General features: G+C 43.4%; 1 protein-coding gene across 1 annotated transcript in view; it reads right to left on the bottom strand.

Annotated features, from left to right (window-relative positions):
- Positions 1–6,849, bottom strand: part of LOC309713046 (uncharacterized protein) — a gene marked incomplete at its 3' end in the record, with an annotated part of 462,222 nt that extends 455,373 nt beyond the window's left edge. Inside the window, exon 1 of the mRNA XM_082544386.1 lies at positions 6,838–6,849. The remainder of the gene's footprint in view (positions 1–6,837) is intronic.
- Between the last annotated feature and the right edge of the window lie 11,598 nt (positions 6,850–18,447).

An 18,447-nucleotide genomic window follows, 5' to 3' on the forward strand; every position in this document is an offset into this window, starting at 1 on the left:
TCACTTGGGAAAGACATGTCAAGCGCGTCCATGCTCACAGGTGTACACACGGGTGATCACACCCACAAACTACACCCTTTTTGGCTCCTACCTCAAAGCACACTGTGTTCTGTTGATCTTATGTGCTGCACAATAATGTTTAATATTTAGTATTTACTGTCATATTCCCATATATCATTGTGATGTTGTTTATTCTATTACTCTTGTTCTCTTCTGCTTGTTTTCTTTTTTCTTTCTCAGCAGGTGATCCAGGTGATTGATATATGCTTTTTTTTCTTTCTTTTTTTGCTGCCCGTTCTATTGGTTTTTGTCTTTTGCCCTTCTCCCCTGTCCCTCTTCTCAGCTGTTTCTCTTTCCCTCTTTCTTTCTCCCCTTCTTTCCCCCAGTCAAGTCTGTCCCGTATTCAGTAAGTGAAAATAAAATAAACAATAAAAGGTGAATCAAATGGACCATTACAGCAAGGCTGGGATGGTCAATTTGATAAAGTAAATCCGTTGGGCATCTTTCTTTGCCTTTAGACAACAATTCTGATGCAAAAGAGCCAAACGGGACAGGCAAAAAAAAAAGAAAAAGGAAAGACATGTCAGAGAAGTAGGCTGATAGGGAAACAACAACGAAAATACATAACATGAGGTGAGAGGAGGAGAAAAAAACTACACTCAGACTAAGCTCGTACTGGGAGAACAGAAAAAACACCCCAGCACAAAAAGCACATGACTGTCAATACACCACAGAAACACAAGACAAGCAACAGGGGCGGGTAAAGGTGAGAGAGAGCCGGTGTAGACAAGCATGTCTGCGCTGGTCCAGTCGACCGCCATCTGCCCCGGGAGGGGACAGGCATCGAAGGCGAAGACCAGGTATGACTGATTGATAATACTTTATTTATCCCAAGGGAAATTGTTTTAATGCTGCCAGTAGGGCTGGGCCATATTATACCGTTCACGGTAATACCGGTATAATGTTAGGCAACGATAGGAAAATGAAATATCGCGATAGAATGGGAGTAAAACGCGCATGCGCAGTGCCTTTGTTTTCATACGCACATGGCCGATTGTTGAGTGAAACTGATGAACCAGAATTGGTTTGTAAAAATGGTGCAACTTCCGTGATGTGGAACTGGTTTGGTGTTTGTCCGTCAGATACACAACAAAGCACATTTTTTTGCAGAACATGCAAGCGGCCGTTGTTATTGTCGTATTTGTCGGACTAAGATGCTCTTAAATCTGGGAGTAATCTGGGTCCTAAACTCCGTATGTTTCAGGTCAAACAACACTGCAGCATCACTTAGAGTTAAAAACTGTCTAAATTCTTTCATCTTTAATAAAACGATCAGCATTGCTGCTTTACCAGGTGTAACTATAAAGTTTAACTTCCAGGCATCCATGAAAACAAAAGTTATTACATTTAACGGAGTTAGAAGTTAGCAGGAAGCTAGCGGAAGTTAGCTCGCTAGTTTCGCTAGTTACCTAAGCATGATATAGCATGTTCTGACTGAGAGATTTCTGAAAAAAAATCAAACGTACAGCTCTGCTATCACTTCCAACATAAATGAAGACAGGAAACTAAACAGCAGTGACATTTGTAGGGTTACTGAAGTTGGGCTAGCTGGTATATAATGATGTGCTACGTGATCGCTAGCGACACAGCTATGTTAGCATAAACAGTGAAGCTGGAGGATGAACACTAACACTTTTCCACTTATAAAAGTTAACGTGAAAGTTCTTCATGGTTAGAGACAAATGCAATCGCATGGCAGGATGCTGTAAACGGACCAAACTTCAGTCAGGAGAACAACTGAGATAATCCATCCACAATACGAGGTTAGTCATTAATATACTGCAACAACATGGGAATAGAGCAGCTGCCAGAGAATTCAACATTAATGAAACAATGGTACAGAAGTGGAGGAAGCAAGAAGAATGAGTTTAATAAAGTTTGATTTATCTGACTGCTTTGTTTCGCTTAATGTGCCATATAATCCCGTGCACCTTATGGTCCAAAAAATACGTACTGCACACTGCAGTTTAATGTTGCAAAGCACCTCTTTTTAACTTCAGTGGATATTATACATGGTTATGCTCAGGATATGTCAGCCCATTTCTACTGGAAATGCCTTTTGGTTAAACTTTCAGCAAGGAATTTGCATTTGCACTGTTACATTTTTATAAAGCTTTAATGTACATAAAAACCAGCTTCTTGTTTAAGTGAAAATAAATGGAAGGTTGTCTTTTTGCGCTAGTAATGTTGTGGAGTTGTATTTTGTCTCGCATCAATTATATCGTCTGTTATATCGTTATCGCAAATTTTCAAATATATATCGTGATAAATATTTTTGGCCATATCGCCCTGCTCTAGCTGCCAGACGATCCGGCGCTACCATGAGCACCCCTTCCAACTATACATAGAATACATAAACATAACATTGGGAACACAGGTCAGAGGTACGAAAAAAATATTGCAGGCAGTCGAGGCTCCTACCGCCCTGCACTGATGGTCCCCTTCCTGCAGACGGTTTGCTGCCATGCATGGCTGAGAGCAGATTGCCTGTGGGCCCCCCTGCCACTATTGGATCTGCCTCTGGTCACCCCCCTAGGGCTTCCTCCTGGGGAGGGCTGCATGTCCTAAAAGGGACGTGAGGGTGATGGACTCCCTGTTGGCTGAACTACACAGGGCCATGGTGACCCAGGCTTGTCTATCCAACACGACGGCCATCTTGTCGCTCCACTTGCGGCACTTGGCTCGTCAGTTGCAAGCGAGTCCTGGGGACCCAGAAAGTGCAGGGGAGCTGGTGGCTGCTACCTCGCACATACTGTATCCTCGCTCATGAAAGATCAAACCATAGCTACCGGCTGCTCCTTAGCCTCATTCTGGATGGCACGCCACCACCTCTGGCTGTCACAGTCCTGGCTCTGGCAGGACAACCGGGACTACCTGATGAGGCAGCCGGTTGACCCTACAGCCATATTCAGACCAGTGGCGACCCAGCTCCTGCAGCAAGCTACAGACAATCGCCATGCTGCTCAGGAAATGTCACAGGGCTTGCACAGGCATTCGGCCAGAGTGGGGAGGCCCTGAGCTTCATAGATGCTGCCCTAGCTCCAGCTTGGGGCCCTGGAGATCTCAAGCCCCAGCTGAAGGCTTTGATAGATGCGGTGGCCGCGAACAAGGGAGGCGGGGAGGACGTGGAGCCAAGGCTTAGCCATCCTCCAGCTGCCCCCCTCCCTCCTGACATCTCTTTGAGCCAGGCCACCTAGCCCCCTCCCGACCCCAGCAGGGAAAAACTGGTAACACCTCTAGCAAAGGGAGCCATACGCGAGGTAGACACTGGGGACCACGAAGCAGGTTTTTTTCACCCGCTACTTCATGGTCCCCATGGCCAGCTCCCCCGCTGACCCCAGTAGGCACCCCCATACTCCGCGACCCGCCAGGGAAAGGGGGCCCAGGCCCATCCAGACCGGGGCAGTCCACCCAACCCCACCACAGAGAAAACTTCACCCACCCCACCATCCACTCATCTTCCAGACTACATAAGACAAAAAACACCCAGGCTGAGATCTTCCTCCACCTCTCCTGTATCTCCCCCTCCTGCAGAGAGAGCTCCTGAAGAGAGGAAAGCTCCTGCAAGATGTGACAATCTCCCCCACCAGTTGAAGAGCCCCCCAGGTGGCTCGATGCACCGGCGGCACCCTGCTCCAGGGCTGGGCCCCCATGCACCCACCTGCCCACAACCCCGGCAACACACCAACCAGGACCCAAGCCCCCGAGGCCCGGGCCCCAGCCCAGAGACGGAGTGCCCCCAGAACCTCACACCCATCCCGGACCCACCCAGGGGCAGCCAGGCTACCAGGTCAGTAACCCACGTCCGTCAGCACAGACCCTCCCCTAGCCCCGCTGCACGCAGCCGCGAGGAAACAGTCACCTGAGAGCCAACAGAGCCCCTAACCGGACATGACCGCTACTCCGGGTTGAGCCCCCCAAGGAAGATGCCTCCGGGGAACCCCCCGACGCCCTAAGGCTGTCCCTACCCCCACACCAATCACAACAGTGAAGGCGGGACCAAACTATGACCCCCCACCCCCACTAGGTGATGGAGCTGATCAAAGGAGCCCAGAGCAATTGATCTGATGTGGTGGCAGAGGCTGTATCAAGACTAATGTAATCTAATAGATAATTTCTATATTGGTTAGAATTAAGATTATTTTTACTCCTCCTTGAATCGCTACCTTATCGTGGTGGAGGGGTTTGTGTGTCCCAGGGATCCCAGGGGCTATGTTGTCTGGGGGCTTTTGCCCCCTGGTAGGGTCTCCCATGGCAAACTGGCCCTGGGTGAGGGACCAGACAAAGAGCGATTCATAAGACCCTTATGAAAAGGACACCGAGGGAACAGTTTACCTTGCCCGGGATAGGGTTACCAGGGCCCCGCCCTGGAGCCAGGCCCGAGGAGGGTGCCCGAGGGTGAGCGTCTGGTGGCCGGGCCTTAGTCCATGGGGCCCGGCCGGGCACAGCCCGAAGAGGAGACATGGGCCCATCCTCCCGCAGGCCCACCACCCGCAGGAGGTGCCATAGGGGTCGGGTGCATTATGTGCCGGGTGGCGGCCAGGAGCGGAGGCCCTGGCGGACTGACCCCCGGCTGCCAAGACTGGCAATAGGGACATGGAATGTCACCTCTCTGGTGGGGAAGGAGCCTGAGTTAGTGCGTGAGGTTGAGAGGTACCGGCTAGATATAGTCGGGCTCACCTCTACGCATGGCTTGGGCTCTGGAACCAGTCTCCTGGAGAGGGGCTGGACTCTGTCTCAGTCTGGAGTTGCCCCTGGTGAGAGGCAGCGGGCTGGGGTGGGTATTCTAATATCCCCTCGGCTTGCTGCCGGTACGTTGGGGTTTTTTCCCGGTGGACGAGAGGGTTTGTTCCCTGCGCCTTAGGGTCGGGGAACGGGTCCTGACTGTCATCTGCGCTTATGCGCCGAGTGGCAGTTCGGAGTACCCAGCCTTCTTAGAGTCCCTGGGGGGGGGTACTGGAGGGTGCTCCACCTGGAGACTCTGTTGTCCTGCTGGGAGACTTCAATGCTCACGTGGGCAACGACAGCGAGACCTGGAGGGGCGTGATTGGGAGGAACGGCCTCCCTGATCTGAACCCGAGCGGTGCTTTATTATTGGATTTCTGTGCTAATCACAGTTTGGCCATAACGAACACCCTGTTCGAACATAAGAGTGTCCATAAGTGCACGTGGCACCAGGACGCTCTAGGCCGTAGGTCGATGATCGATTTTGTAATCGTATCAGCAGACCTCCGACCATATGTTCTGGACACTCGGGTAAAGAGAGGGGCTGAGCTGTCAACTGATCACCACCTGGTGGTGAGTTGGATCAGGTGGCGGGGGAGGACGCTGGACAGACCTGGTGCACCTAAACGCGTAGTGAGGGTGTGCTGGGAACGTCTAGCAGAGGCCCCAGTCCGCGAGATCTTCAACGCACACCTCCGGCAGAGCTTCAACAGCATTCCGAGGGAGACTGGGGACATTGAGTCCGAATGGACCATGTTCAGCGTCTCCATTGCCGAAGCTGCAGCATTGAGCTGCGGCCGCAAGGTGGTTGGTGCCTGCCGTGGTGGTAATCCCCGAACCAAATGGTGGACACCAGAGGTGAAGGGAGCCACCAGGCTGAAGAAGGAGTCCTATCGGGCTTGGTTAGCCTGTGGGACTCCGGAGGCAGCCGACAGGTATCGACAGGCCAAGCGGAATGCGGCTCGGGCAGTGGCTGAAGCAAAAACTCGGGTGTGGGAGGAGTTCGGAGAGGCCATGGAAAAAGACTTTCGGACTGCCTCGAAGAGATTCTGGCAAACCGCCAGGCGTCTCAGGAGGGGAAAGCGGTGCTCTACCTGCACTGTGTATAGTGCTGGCGGAGCGCTGCTGACGTCGACTGAGAAAATTGTCAGGCGGTGGAAGGAATACTTCGAGGACCTCCTTAATCCCACTGACACGTCTTCCGAGGAGGAAGCAGAGTCTGGGGATGAGGGGAATGACCCGCCAATTTCCGGGGGCGAGGTCACTGAGGCAGTTAAACAACTCCTTGGTGGCAGAGCCCCTGCTGTTGATGAGGTCCGCCCCGAGTTTCTGAAGGCTCTGGACGTTGTAGAAAATAGAAAATAGCGAAAATAGCGTAGGCCCCGCTAGCTGTTCCCCGGCAGGTCCCAAGCAGCTGGGGAATCAGGGAGGCTGGGTCACGGTGAGGAGGAAGCATAGTCCTAAACAGAAGCCCCAGGTACACCACCAACCCGTTCATGTGTCTAACCGTTTTTCCCCACTCGGCGACACACCCGCCGGGGGTCAAACTCTGGTAATTGGCGATTCTGTTCTCAGACATGTGAAGCTAGAGACACCGGCAACCATAGTCAATTGTCTTCCAGGGGCCAGAGCAGGCGACATTGAAGGAAATTTAAAACTGCTGGCTAAGGGTAAACGTAAATTCAGTAAAATCATAATTCACGTCGGCAGTAATGACACCCTGTTACGCCAATCGGAGGTCACTAAAATCAATATTGAATCGGTGTGCAACTTTGCCAAAACAATGTCGGACTCTGTAGTTTTCTCTGGTCCCCTCCCCAATCAGACCAGGAGTGACATGTTTAGCCGCATGTTCTCCTTAAATTGCTGGCTGTCTGAGTGGTGTCCCAGAAACGATGTGGGCTTCATAGATAATTGGCAAACCTTCTGGAGGAAACCTGGTCTTGTTAGGAGAGACGGCATCCATCCCACTTTGGATGGAGCAGCTCTCATTTCTAGAAATATGGACAAATTTATTAAACCCCCCAAAATTTGACTATCCAGAGTTGGGACCAGGAAGCAGAGTTGCAGTCTTACACGCTTCTCTGCAGCTTCTCTCCTCCTGCTACCCCCCCAAAAACCCATCTCCATAGAGATTGTGTCAGCTCCCAAACAGACAAAAAACAAACTAAAAACCAGCAACAAACAACTTAAACATAAACAATTACAAAGAAAGAACAATACAGTATCCACATCTGAACCAAAGAGTAAAACAGTGAAATGTGGATTATTAAATATTAGGTCTCTCTCCTCCAAGTCTCTGTTAGTACATGACTTAATAATTGATCAACAAATTGATTTACTCTGCCTTACAGAAACCTGGTTGCAGCAGGATGATTATGTTAGTTTAAATGAATCAACACCCCCGAGCCATTCTAACTACCAGAAATCTCGAAGCACAGGCCGAGGGGGAGGTGTGGCAGCAATTTTTCACACCAGCCTATTAATTAATGAAAGACCAAGACAGACTTTTAATTCATTTGAAAGCCTGATGCTTAACATTGTCCACCCCAGCTGTGAAACTCAGAAACCAGTCTTACTTGTTATCATCTATCGTCCACCTGGGCCTTACACAGAGTTTCTGTCTGATTTCTCAGACTTTATATCTAATTTAGTTCTGAGCTCAGATAAAATAATTATTGTGGGTGATTTTAACATCCATGTAGATGCTAAAAATGACAGCCTCAACATGGCATTTAATCTGTTATTAGACTCAATTGGTTTCTCTCAAAATGTAAAAGAACCCACCCACCACTTTAATCACACTCTAGATCTTGTTTTAACATATGGCATCGAACCTGAACATTTAACAGTGTTTCCTGAAAACCCTCTCCTGTCTGATCATTTCCTGATAACATTTACTTTTACAATAATTGATTACACAGCGGTGAAGAGTAGACTTTATCAAAGTAGATGTCTTTCTGAAAGCACTGTAACTAAGTTTAAGAATATAATCCACCCACTGTTATCATCTCCAATGCCCTGTACCAACACAGAGCAGAGCAGCTATCTGAACGCTACCCCAACAGAGGTCGATCATCTTGTTAATAATTTCACCTCCTCACTACGTACGACTCTGGATACTGTAGCTCCTGTGAAAACTAAGGCCTCAAATCAGAAGTACCTGACTCCGTGGTATAATTCTGAAACACGTACCCTAAAGCAGATGACTCGTAATCTGGAGAGGAAATGGCGTGTCACAAATCTAGAGGATCATCATTTAGCCTGGAGAAATAGTTTGCTGCTTTATAAGAAAGCCCTCCGCAAAGCCAGAACATCTTACTATTCATCACTGATTGAAGAAAATAAGAACAACCCCAGGTTTCTCTTCAGCTCTGTAGCCAGGCTGACAAAAAGTCAGAGCTCTTTTGAGCCAACCATCCCTTTAACGTTAACTAGTAATGACTTCATGAACTTCTTCACAAATAAAATTTTTATCATTAGAGAAAAAATTACCAATAATCATCCCACAGATGTAATATTATCTACAGTTACTCTTAGTACCATTGATATTAAGTTAGACTCTTTTTCTCCAATTGATCTTTCTGAGTTAACTTCAATAATTACTTCCTCCAAACCATCAACGTGTCTTTTAGACCCCATTCCTACAAAACTGCTCAAAGAAGTCCTGCCATTAATTAATTCTTCGATCTTAAATATGATCAACCTATCTCTAATAATCGGCTATGTACCACAGGCCTTCAAGCTGGCTGTAGTTAAACCTTTACTCAAAAAGCCATCTCTAGACCCAGCAGTCTTAGCTAATTATAGGCCAATCTCCAACCTTCCTTTCATATCAAAAATCCTTGAAAGAGTAGTTGTCAAACAGCTAACAGATCATCTGCAGAGGAATGGTTTATTTGAAGAGTTTCAGTCAGGTTTCAGAGCTCAGCACAGCACAGAAACAGCTTTAGTGAAGGTTACAAATGATCTTCTTATGGCCTCTGACAGTGGACTCATCTCTGTGCTTGTCCTGCTAGACCTCAGTGCAGCGTTCGATACTGTTGATCATAATATCCTATTAGAGCGATTAGAACATGCTGTAGGTATTACAAGTACTGCGCTGCAGTGGTTTGTATCATATCTATCTAATAGACTCCAATTCGTGCATGTAAATGGAGAGTCCTCTTCACACACTGAGGTTAATTATGGAGTTCCACAGGGTTCAGTGCTAGGACCAATTCTGTTTACATTATACATGCTTCCCTTAGGCAGTATCATTAGAAGACATAGCATACATTTTCACTGCTATGCAGATGACACCCAGCTCTATCTGTCCATGAAGCCAGATAACACACACCAATTAGTTAAACTGCAGGAATGTCTTAAAGACATAAAGACCTGGATGGCCGCTAACTTTCTGCTTCTTAATTCAGATAAAACTGAGGTTATTGTACTCGGCCCTGAAAATCTTAGAAATATGGTATCTAAGCAGATTCTTACTCTGGATGGCATTACCTTGGCCTCCAGTAACGCGGTGAGGAACCTTGGAGTCATTTTTGACCAGGACATGTCCTTCAACGCACATATTAAACAAATATGTAAGACTGCTTTCTTCCATTTGTGCAACATCTCTAAAATTAGAAATATCCTGTCTCAGAGTGACGCTGAAAAACTAGTTCATGCATTTATTACTTCCAGGCTGGACTACTGTAATTCATTATTATCAGGATGTCCAAAAAACTCACTGAAAAGCCTTCAGCTAATCCAAAATGCTGCAGCAAGAGTCCTGACAGGGACTAGAAAGAGAGAGCATATTTCTCCTGTTTTGGCTTCCCTTCATTGGCTTCCTGTTAAATCCAGAATTGAATTCAAAATCCTGCTCCTCACATACAAGCTCTTAAATAATCAGGCCCCATCTTATCTTAATGACCTTGTAGTACCATATCACCCTATTAGAGCGCTCCGCTCTCGCTCTGCAGGCCTACTTGTTGTTCCTAGAGTATTTAAAAGTAGAATGGGAGGGAGAGCCTTCAGTTTTCAGGCCCCTCTTCTGTGGAACCAGCTTCCAGTTTGGATTCAGGAGACAGACACTATCTCTACTTTCAAGATTAGGCTTAAAACTTTCCTTTTTTCTAAAGCATATAGTTAGGGCTGGACCAGGTGACCCTGAATCCTCCCTTTGTTATGCTGCAATAGATGTAGGCTGCCGGGGGATTCCCATGATGCACTGAGTTTTTCCTTTCCAGTCACCTTTCTCACTCACTATGTATTAACAGACCTCTCTGCATTGAATCATATCTGTTATTAACCTCTGTCTCTCTTCCACAGCATGTCTTTATCCTGTCTTCCTTCTCTCACCCCAACCGGTCGCAGCAGATGGCCGCCCCTCCCTGAGCCTGGTTCTGCCGGAGGTTTCTTCCTGTTAAAAGGGAGTTTTTCCTTCCCACTGTCGCCAAAGTGCTTGCTCATAGGGGGTCATATGATTGTTGGGTTTTTCTCTGTATCTATGAAGCGCCTTGAGGCGACTTTTGTTGTGATTTGGCGCTATATAAATAAAATTGAATTGAATTGAATTGAATATGGGTAGACATTTCCATCTAGCCAGATCATCTTCTACCTTCTTTAAAAGTGGGAATAAAATAAAAGAGGCCCAAGTACCAAAGCACTCTAATGCAAGCCTCTAAACTGCATGTTGATAAGTACATGAAGCGTACCTCTACAGCTGAAAACAGATTGTATCCATACTTTGAGGATCTGCTGAATTGTTTTTAATGGCGCTTTTTTTTTTTGATGAACTGCAGATGATGATGAATTCCTCTTTATTGTAGAAACAGTCCCTAAGCTGTTGTTGCTCATACTTACTGAGTTCCCTAGCTACTTCCTTACTATGTCAGTAAACTTTTTGAAAAGGAAGCTGCTGTAGATTTAAAGAAACACCTTAATTGAAGCAAAGGCAAAAAAAATTGGAATGAATTTTATGTGACTGTAAAGCCAACAATAAGTGAAAATCCAAAAACGCCTCCAATCCTAATGATCTTCCCCCTCTCTCTCTCTGTGTGTGTGTCCTCACAGAAGGAAGGTCATGACAGGAGCTTTTTTCAATCAGTTTTTTACAAGAAGTGTAGCTCATACAATGGTATAAATGTATTATTTGCGATACTTTATAAATATGAACCTCTAAAGATTTTGAGTTCGTGCACATTGTGAATCAAGAATCTAAATATTTGTATCACAATGATTTCTATAAAAGCATTTTGTTTATGGGGATAATGTGACAAATCTTTTGTGACCCTATTAATGATCAATGGTAATTGAAGAGGAACCCTGGCTCTGGACATTTTCATGACAAGTGACAGCGCTGACATCTACTAACGAGAGAACATGTTTTATCATCATAAACACGGTGATAAGACGCATCGTTAAAGTGTCACTTCAGTAATGTTGACTCATGTTTTTTAATAGATGACTTAAAACACTAAACTCTAATTTCTGTGGTTATTTTAAGTTTACGGAATATAACATGTGGTAAGACGATGAGTTTTACTTCTCATGTTATGTGTATCTATTTATCATGTATGCTACTTTGCTCTGTGGACTGTAAAATGTTTCATTGTGTTCATGAAATAAACCAGACTTTCACTGTCTGCATCTTTTACTGTTTTTCTGCTTTTGTTCACTCCAAGTTTGACAAAACCTACAGATATCCAGAGTTAACTCACTAACAATGTGGAGCAGTCTCAGTGTATTTAGCTGCTTTTTCCCTGAACACAACCAATCGAGAGAAACGCCTGTAGGCCTCACTTTGGTCATTTTGAACGCTGAAGGAGATTTGTTCAATAGACACCTTATACTAGTGTTTCCTGCACTTAATCCATCACTACTATGTTCTATATAAATCCAGATTCCTTTTATAGTTTGCAGTGAAATTTGTTAAACCGTTGCTTAATGGGACAGAAGTACAAGTCGCTCTTTACTAACACATTTGTAGATGAGTTTAATGCTGAACAACACAGCTAGCAGTCTCACACACTCTTTAGGTTTTTCAAGTTATGTGTGTGTGTAAGGGTTTAGTCTATCAAACCTTACCCTTTTCTCCCCAGTATCACAATAGTATGACTCCCAAAGTACGGCTCAGTAAACAACCTATGATTCTAAAGCCAGAACAGAAAGATACAGTTGGAAGATGAATGATTGCGTTTTTATGATGTGTAGTAAAACGACCCCCTCTTCTTCTTCTCTGTGTTGTTCTTGTGTGTGTGTGTGTGTGTGTGTGTGTGTGTGTCTTATGCACAGCCAGAAACATGTTTCCCCACTTTCACAATGCTGAGGTGGCAAATCCACAACCCCCAACAAATGGTTTATTACACGCAGGTGTGAAGGGCAAGCTTTACTTACACAGACTCACACACAGTAGATTTTTAAAGTTTTTTTTGGGTACAGTGGTTTAGCCACAGATGCAACATCCACTTTTGATAAAGATCACTCCACCTGTTTATTTCTTAAGAAATTAAGCGTCTTTATTAAGCTCTTATTTATACATGTCTACACAATAATAGACACCGTGTGCTCTGTGACATTATAGTCTTCTACTTCTGCTTCCATTGGTTTGCATTTTAAACTCCCAACCTTTCAGTTTGTTATGAGCGACTTATATTTCTAACATTTTGTGATGTAAAAGTGAACCATGTTTTTTTTTTTTTTTAATTTTCTGTTTGATGGAAGGACTTAAGACACGAGTTATTTAAACAATTTTAAATGACCGTGTGATGGCCATAGTACTTTATATGGGCCAAATGTGTTAAGGATAATGTTTATCAATGTAAAATTGCAAAGAACCTTTGAATAGATTATAACATTTTGTAAACAGATACCTCAGAAGCTGTACTGGTAGATCTATGTATGTAAGGTAAAACTATCCACAGTACTTCCACTTAAGTAACTAAACACATAAAGTCACCCTTACCAATAATCCACTGCTCCTTGAAAAAAAGTAGCACAAACAGACAACTGACTGAGCAATGATAAGTAGAGCTACCCGAGGCCGAGACTCAAGCAGAAGAAAATTAAAAGTTGTTGTTTTTGTGGCTCGAAAAATTAAAGAATGTATGTTTAATAATTCAACAAGACCCGCACCTTCAACACATGTACATTCAAATTTTGGAACAGGCTCAACATTGCTGCTGTTCAATAGTTTTTATCGGTTTGAAAAAGTCATTTTACGGCTTTAATGTTTCCAGCTGATAAGGAGAATGAGTGCGTTTCAAATGTGCGTCCAAAGGCTTTAAACATCTGCTTTGTCTGTAACGACAGTATCAAACTACAGAGCATTGTTTTTACTAAAATTCAACATTTTCCGATGAAAATTTGGCTACTTTTTTTTTTCTTTACTGTAACACGCACCTCAACGCCGTTTTTAGGATATTCTTGGTGATCACATTTTTTCATATTTATGCTTTTGGCACTGAGGGTATCTAATATACACATTGTCACTGTGTTTTGTACTACCAGCTGTGAGGGCTCTGCTTTTGCTTTGAGCAGTCTGTTTTTATTTTGTCTCGTGAGTGTGTGTGTTTTTCAAACGAGATCCTCGTCAGTTTGATTTTGTTACCACAAACTTTGTGTGAAGTTCACAACAGAGGTAAAGAGATTTAAACACCCCAGTTTAAGGAGGCAGGCAGGGGTTGAACCAGCTGCACAGGGCTGGTGAAGCAGAGAGTGTCGGGGGGAGATGTGCAACAGAAGCAGAGGGAACATTTTACAAGATGATAAATGACAGATTTAGATGATTAAGGATTTGTTGACAAGATTAAAAGACACGTCCGTCAGAGTTCAACAACATTACAGTTTGATTAAATAAAAAAGTTTTTAGACTACACAAGGTTCATTTTCTCCTCTGATAGTAATCATATTAAACATGTCAAGAAAGAAAGAGTATAAAGAAAAATAGTAAATGTGTGTGTCTAATTAAACTCTTCCTGTGAGCCTTACATCATCCTTTAATATGTTCGGTGTTACAAACTTGAAGAAGCACGGAAAAGATCATCAGACATTAATCTAATCAGTTTGCAGCCTTCATTCATATTGAAAAGTTGAAATCTTCCCTGCTAGACCCAAGTGCAGCGTTTAACACCGTCGGCCATAACATTTTATTACAGCTATTATTAAATGGAGAGTCCTCTTCACACACTGAGGTTAATTATGAAGCTCCACAGGCTTCTGTGCAAAGACCAGTTCTGTTTACATTATACGTGCTTTAGAAGACATAGCATACCACAGGTCAGCTCAGCAACATTTCGACTTTGGCTTGTTTTTTCTGGTTAACGTTAATTACGTAATTTAGAATTCAAGTTTAGTGTTTTTAGCATTTAGGATGGCCGTGGCGAGTAACTCAAGTGCTGTAAACATTTCATGAAACCTCATCAAAAGTTATCTGAGTTGGAAGGGTGACTGTTAATAAGCCATTCTTAAGGAAGGAGAACAGAGAAAAATAAGGCTGAGGTGTGCCAAATTACACAAGAAATTGACTGGAAAAAGAAATCAGCTGTAATATGTCTTATGGAGTAATGAATCCAAATTTGAAATATGCACGGAAGAGGTCCGAAGAGAGATACAACAGTGAATGTCTATAGCCGTCTTTAACACAGCGTGGATACTCTACCGTGCTTTGAGGCTGGATTTCAGCCAGTGTTGTTGGAGCTCTTATCCAAATTAATCAAATTATGAATGTAGAAAAGTTCCACCAGATTTTGATCGACCATGTAATACCACGTAGTGTCTGATTGGCTTCAACTTCATTTTTCAGTACGACAATGATCGCAATGTAGTCAAAGTATGCCTGGATGAAACAACGCATCAGTCATGGATTGATCTCTCCAGGGTTCGAACCTCAAGATAATCGAAGCGGTGTGGGATCATCTTGACAGAAAACAAAACAAAAGGCAGCCAGCATCCAAAGAAGAGTCTCGGATGTCTTTCAAGAAGCCTGCAGAACTAAGAAATTACAAGAAAGCTTACCTATTAGAGTTTAAGCTGTGTTGAAGAATGAAAGGCAGCTTTAACTGGACAAAAGGGGAGAAAAAAATCCCACATTGACAGCTATCTCTGAGTGACGTGTCCCTGGCAGGCTGACTGTAATTTTCTGAACCATGGGTACAGTGGAGAATTATTAACAGGTAGGGATCTGGTTCCAAGGAAACTAATTATTGTAGACACAAAAGTCTTAAGATAGTAAGTTACATAAACAGCTGAAGTCCCACTACTATATTCAGAGTTTATCTATGCAAGCGTGTGTGTGTGTGTGTGTGTGTGTGTGCAGTCGGGAGAGTTGGAGGTATCCAATATTTCCTTTTTTTTTTTTTTTTTTGATTGCCTTCTTGCGAACGCCGTCTGTTTTCCATATTCTGCAACGGTAAAATACGACTTTGAGGCGGATATTTCTTTTACCAAATGGACAAAACCCGTCTCCTGTTGACAAAACTCTCCTCATGGTTTAAACTTGACTCTGAGAAAAAAAACTCTTTCCCACAGAGGGGGGGTGCTTTAATAAACTTATTCGAATATGAGCTTTTTTCCACTAAGACTTATTTTATTGGGAGATGTACGAAATTATTTACCGGGTTACAAGCAATGATAATATCGGCTGTTGACTCCTCAGCATCATCATTTTCTGTCTACTGAGAAAACCCATTGTAAAAGTAATGAAGAAAAAAACTCTTCCGCTGTCTCATTCCTCCTTGACCCGCGGTGTGTGCGTGTGTGCGTGAAACAAGATCGCCTGTCACGGCAATTATGGTTTGTTTTTTCAGTCTCTTGTAAAAAGGACTCTCAAAAGGAAAAGTAGTATTCACTAAGGGATATTTATTCAATTTTTTACACATATAGGGTAGGCAGCCTGTAGGTTACAAGTGGATAGAAAGTTCTTCTTTTCATCATAAGCTATGGTGTATCTTAAAGGTTTTTTACTGCGTCTGTATTATAGGAAAATAAAATTACTATTGAAAGAAACGGTTCTCTACAGGAAGTCATCTCACTCCTCTTTGACCCGCGGTGTGTGTGTGTGTGTGTGTGTGAAACAAGATCGCCTGTCACGGCAATTATGGTTTGTTTTTCAGTCTCTCAAAAGGAAAAGTAGTATTCACTAAGGGATATTTATTCATTTTTTACACATATAGGGTAGGCAGCCTGTAGGTTACAAGCGGATAGAAAGTTCTTCTTTTCATCACAAGCTATGGTGTATCTTAAAGGTTTTTTACAGCGTCTGTATTATAGGAAAATAAAATACTATTGAAATCTCTACAGGAAGTCACTCTTTATTTCCATTACAAACGCCGGTGCAGCTTAAGAAACTAAAATTACATCCGCTCTGTCTCTCTATACACCACAGAATCAGCTGCTGCCCCCCATGCTCGAGGGTTCGGAGGGAGAGCAGATTTCTTCGCCGTCCAAGTAAACAGGAGCGCTGCTGGGCTGCAGAATGAAAGGATCCATCTTGTGTGTGTCTGTGCCTTAGAAATTGTGACGCCTCCTCTCTGCTTTTTATTCTCCTCCCCTGCTGCAGTCCCTCCCTCTAAAAACTTTTTTTTCCCAACAACAGATGGCGCGCTTCCGGGGTTCACCCCCCCCCCCCTTCTCCGGATGCAATTCGTCACGCTCATTACACACTTCCGGGGGGGAGGTCAAAAGGTCATGATTAGGGCCATCAATCACTTCGGATTAAATTTTGTCATAAGCTGTATGGGAGTATCTCTCTCGTCTGGACCTGGAGCCTTATTATTGTGCATACTTATCAGGGCTTCCTGGAGTTCACCTGGTGTCAGTGGTGAATCCAGTGCCATTGCTTGAGTGTCCAATAATTTTGGAAGAGTTATGTTGTCCAAAAACTGATCAATTTCTTTTTTAGATGGGTTTATTTGTGGTGAATACAACGTTTTATAGAAATCCCTGAAAATGTTGTTTATTTGTATCGGTTCATATAATGTGTTCCCAGATGAATCTTGAACAGCACATATAGTTGTTTTTTCTTTATTTATTTTTAGCTGGTTTGCTAGAAATTGACCGGATTTATTACCATGTTCATAATTTTGTAGGTGTAGTCTTTGTACTAAGAATTTTGTTTTTTTATTAATTATCTCATTTAATTCTAGTTTTGTTTTGCGTATTTTGTTCAGTGTTTCCTGATCTTGGTGGGACGCGTAGGCTTCTTCTAGTGATTTGATGTTTTTTTCTAATTCCTGAATATTTTTGTTTTCTTTTTTCTTTTTTTGTGATGAGAAAGAAATTATTTTACCTCTCATCACAGCTTTCCCTGCTTCCCATAGAACAGAAGCAGATGTTCCGGGAGTGTCATTATAGTCTAAATATGAAGTCCACTCTTTTTTAAAATATTTAATAAAGTCTTCATCTTTAAGTAGTGATATATTAAATCTCCAGTTTTTTCTTGGTGTAGTATTATTCTTGTGCATTAGTGTTAAAGATACAGGACCATGATCGCTGACAGCTATAGGGTGAATCTCAGTGTCTGAAATGTCACACAGCAGTGAGCTGCTGACCAAAAAATAATCCAGACGAGAGTAGGAGTGATGGACATGTGAGAAAAAAGTATATTCCTTACTGGTGGGGTGAAGGGAGCGCCATGCATCGCAAAGACCAAAGTCGCTCATATACTGTTTGATTATATTTGTGGACTGCCAATTACGCTGAGTTCCCGCTGTATTGAGCCTATCCATGTCTTCATTTAGTCCAAGGTTGAGGTCGCCTCCAAGAACAAGTGTGCCATCTAAGTGTTCAGAGAGTGCACTGAAAAAACCGTGAAAGAATGAGGGATCATCAACATCTGGACCATATACACTTGCAATACATAGCTTTTTATCAAGTATAGATAGTTTAATGATTAAGAATCTGCCCTCTGGATCTATAACTGTATCGAGTACTGTGAAATTAATATTTTTATGTATTAAAATTGCTGCTCCCCTTTGTCTAGAATTATAACAAGCTGAGAACATATTGGGAAACTCAGGTGTTTTAAGTTCATTCGAACCTCTAAGAGGTCTGTGGGTCTCTTGTAAAAGGACAACATCTGCCTGTAGTTTTTTGAGTTGGTTAAATATTTTTAACCTCTTTTCTCTGGAGCCAGCTCCATTTATATTCCATGTAATGAACCTCAGTGTACCCATAGATGTTTGTGTATAACTAGGGATGTATGCTGTGTGCGTCGCTTAGACAGGTGGAGAGAATACGTCACTTGTTCATAAATAAAGAGAAGGAGAGAGAAAAAATGTGTGGCGAGATGCTCCCTGAGTCTGACTATGTGTATGCATAGTTACTAATATGAGTAGGCTTGGCTTAAGTGTGTGTGTATCTTATATGACTGTGTGCGCTGTCTGACTGATGTAAATGTGCTGCCGTTGAGCGCATGGTGCGTATGTGTCGAAATAAAGGATGTTTGTGGATGAGTGTCGAAGCAGGTGATCGAGGCAGTGAAAGGAATAAAGAAAGAAACCAAGGACAGGGGTGAGCAGCATAAAACCAAGAGGGGGAAAAGAGAGGGGAAAAAAAACGAGAAGAAAAAAAAACCAGAAACAAAACGTAAACATTCCAATTAAATCACTGACGGAGAGTGACGGTGTTAATTCTGCTATGAAATCACACTTTAAGATGCGATTTGATACCGGTAAGTTAAAC

Source organism: Aulonocara stuartgranti (genome assembly GCF_965226115.1).
Source record: "Aulonocara stuartgranti genome assembly, chromosome: 8".
In the NCBI taxonomy this organism is placed as follows: Eukaryota; Metazoa; Chordata; class Actinopteri; order Cichliformes; family Cichlidae; genus Aulonocara; species Aulonocara stuartgranti.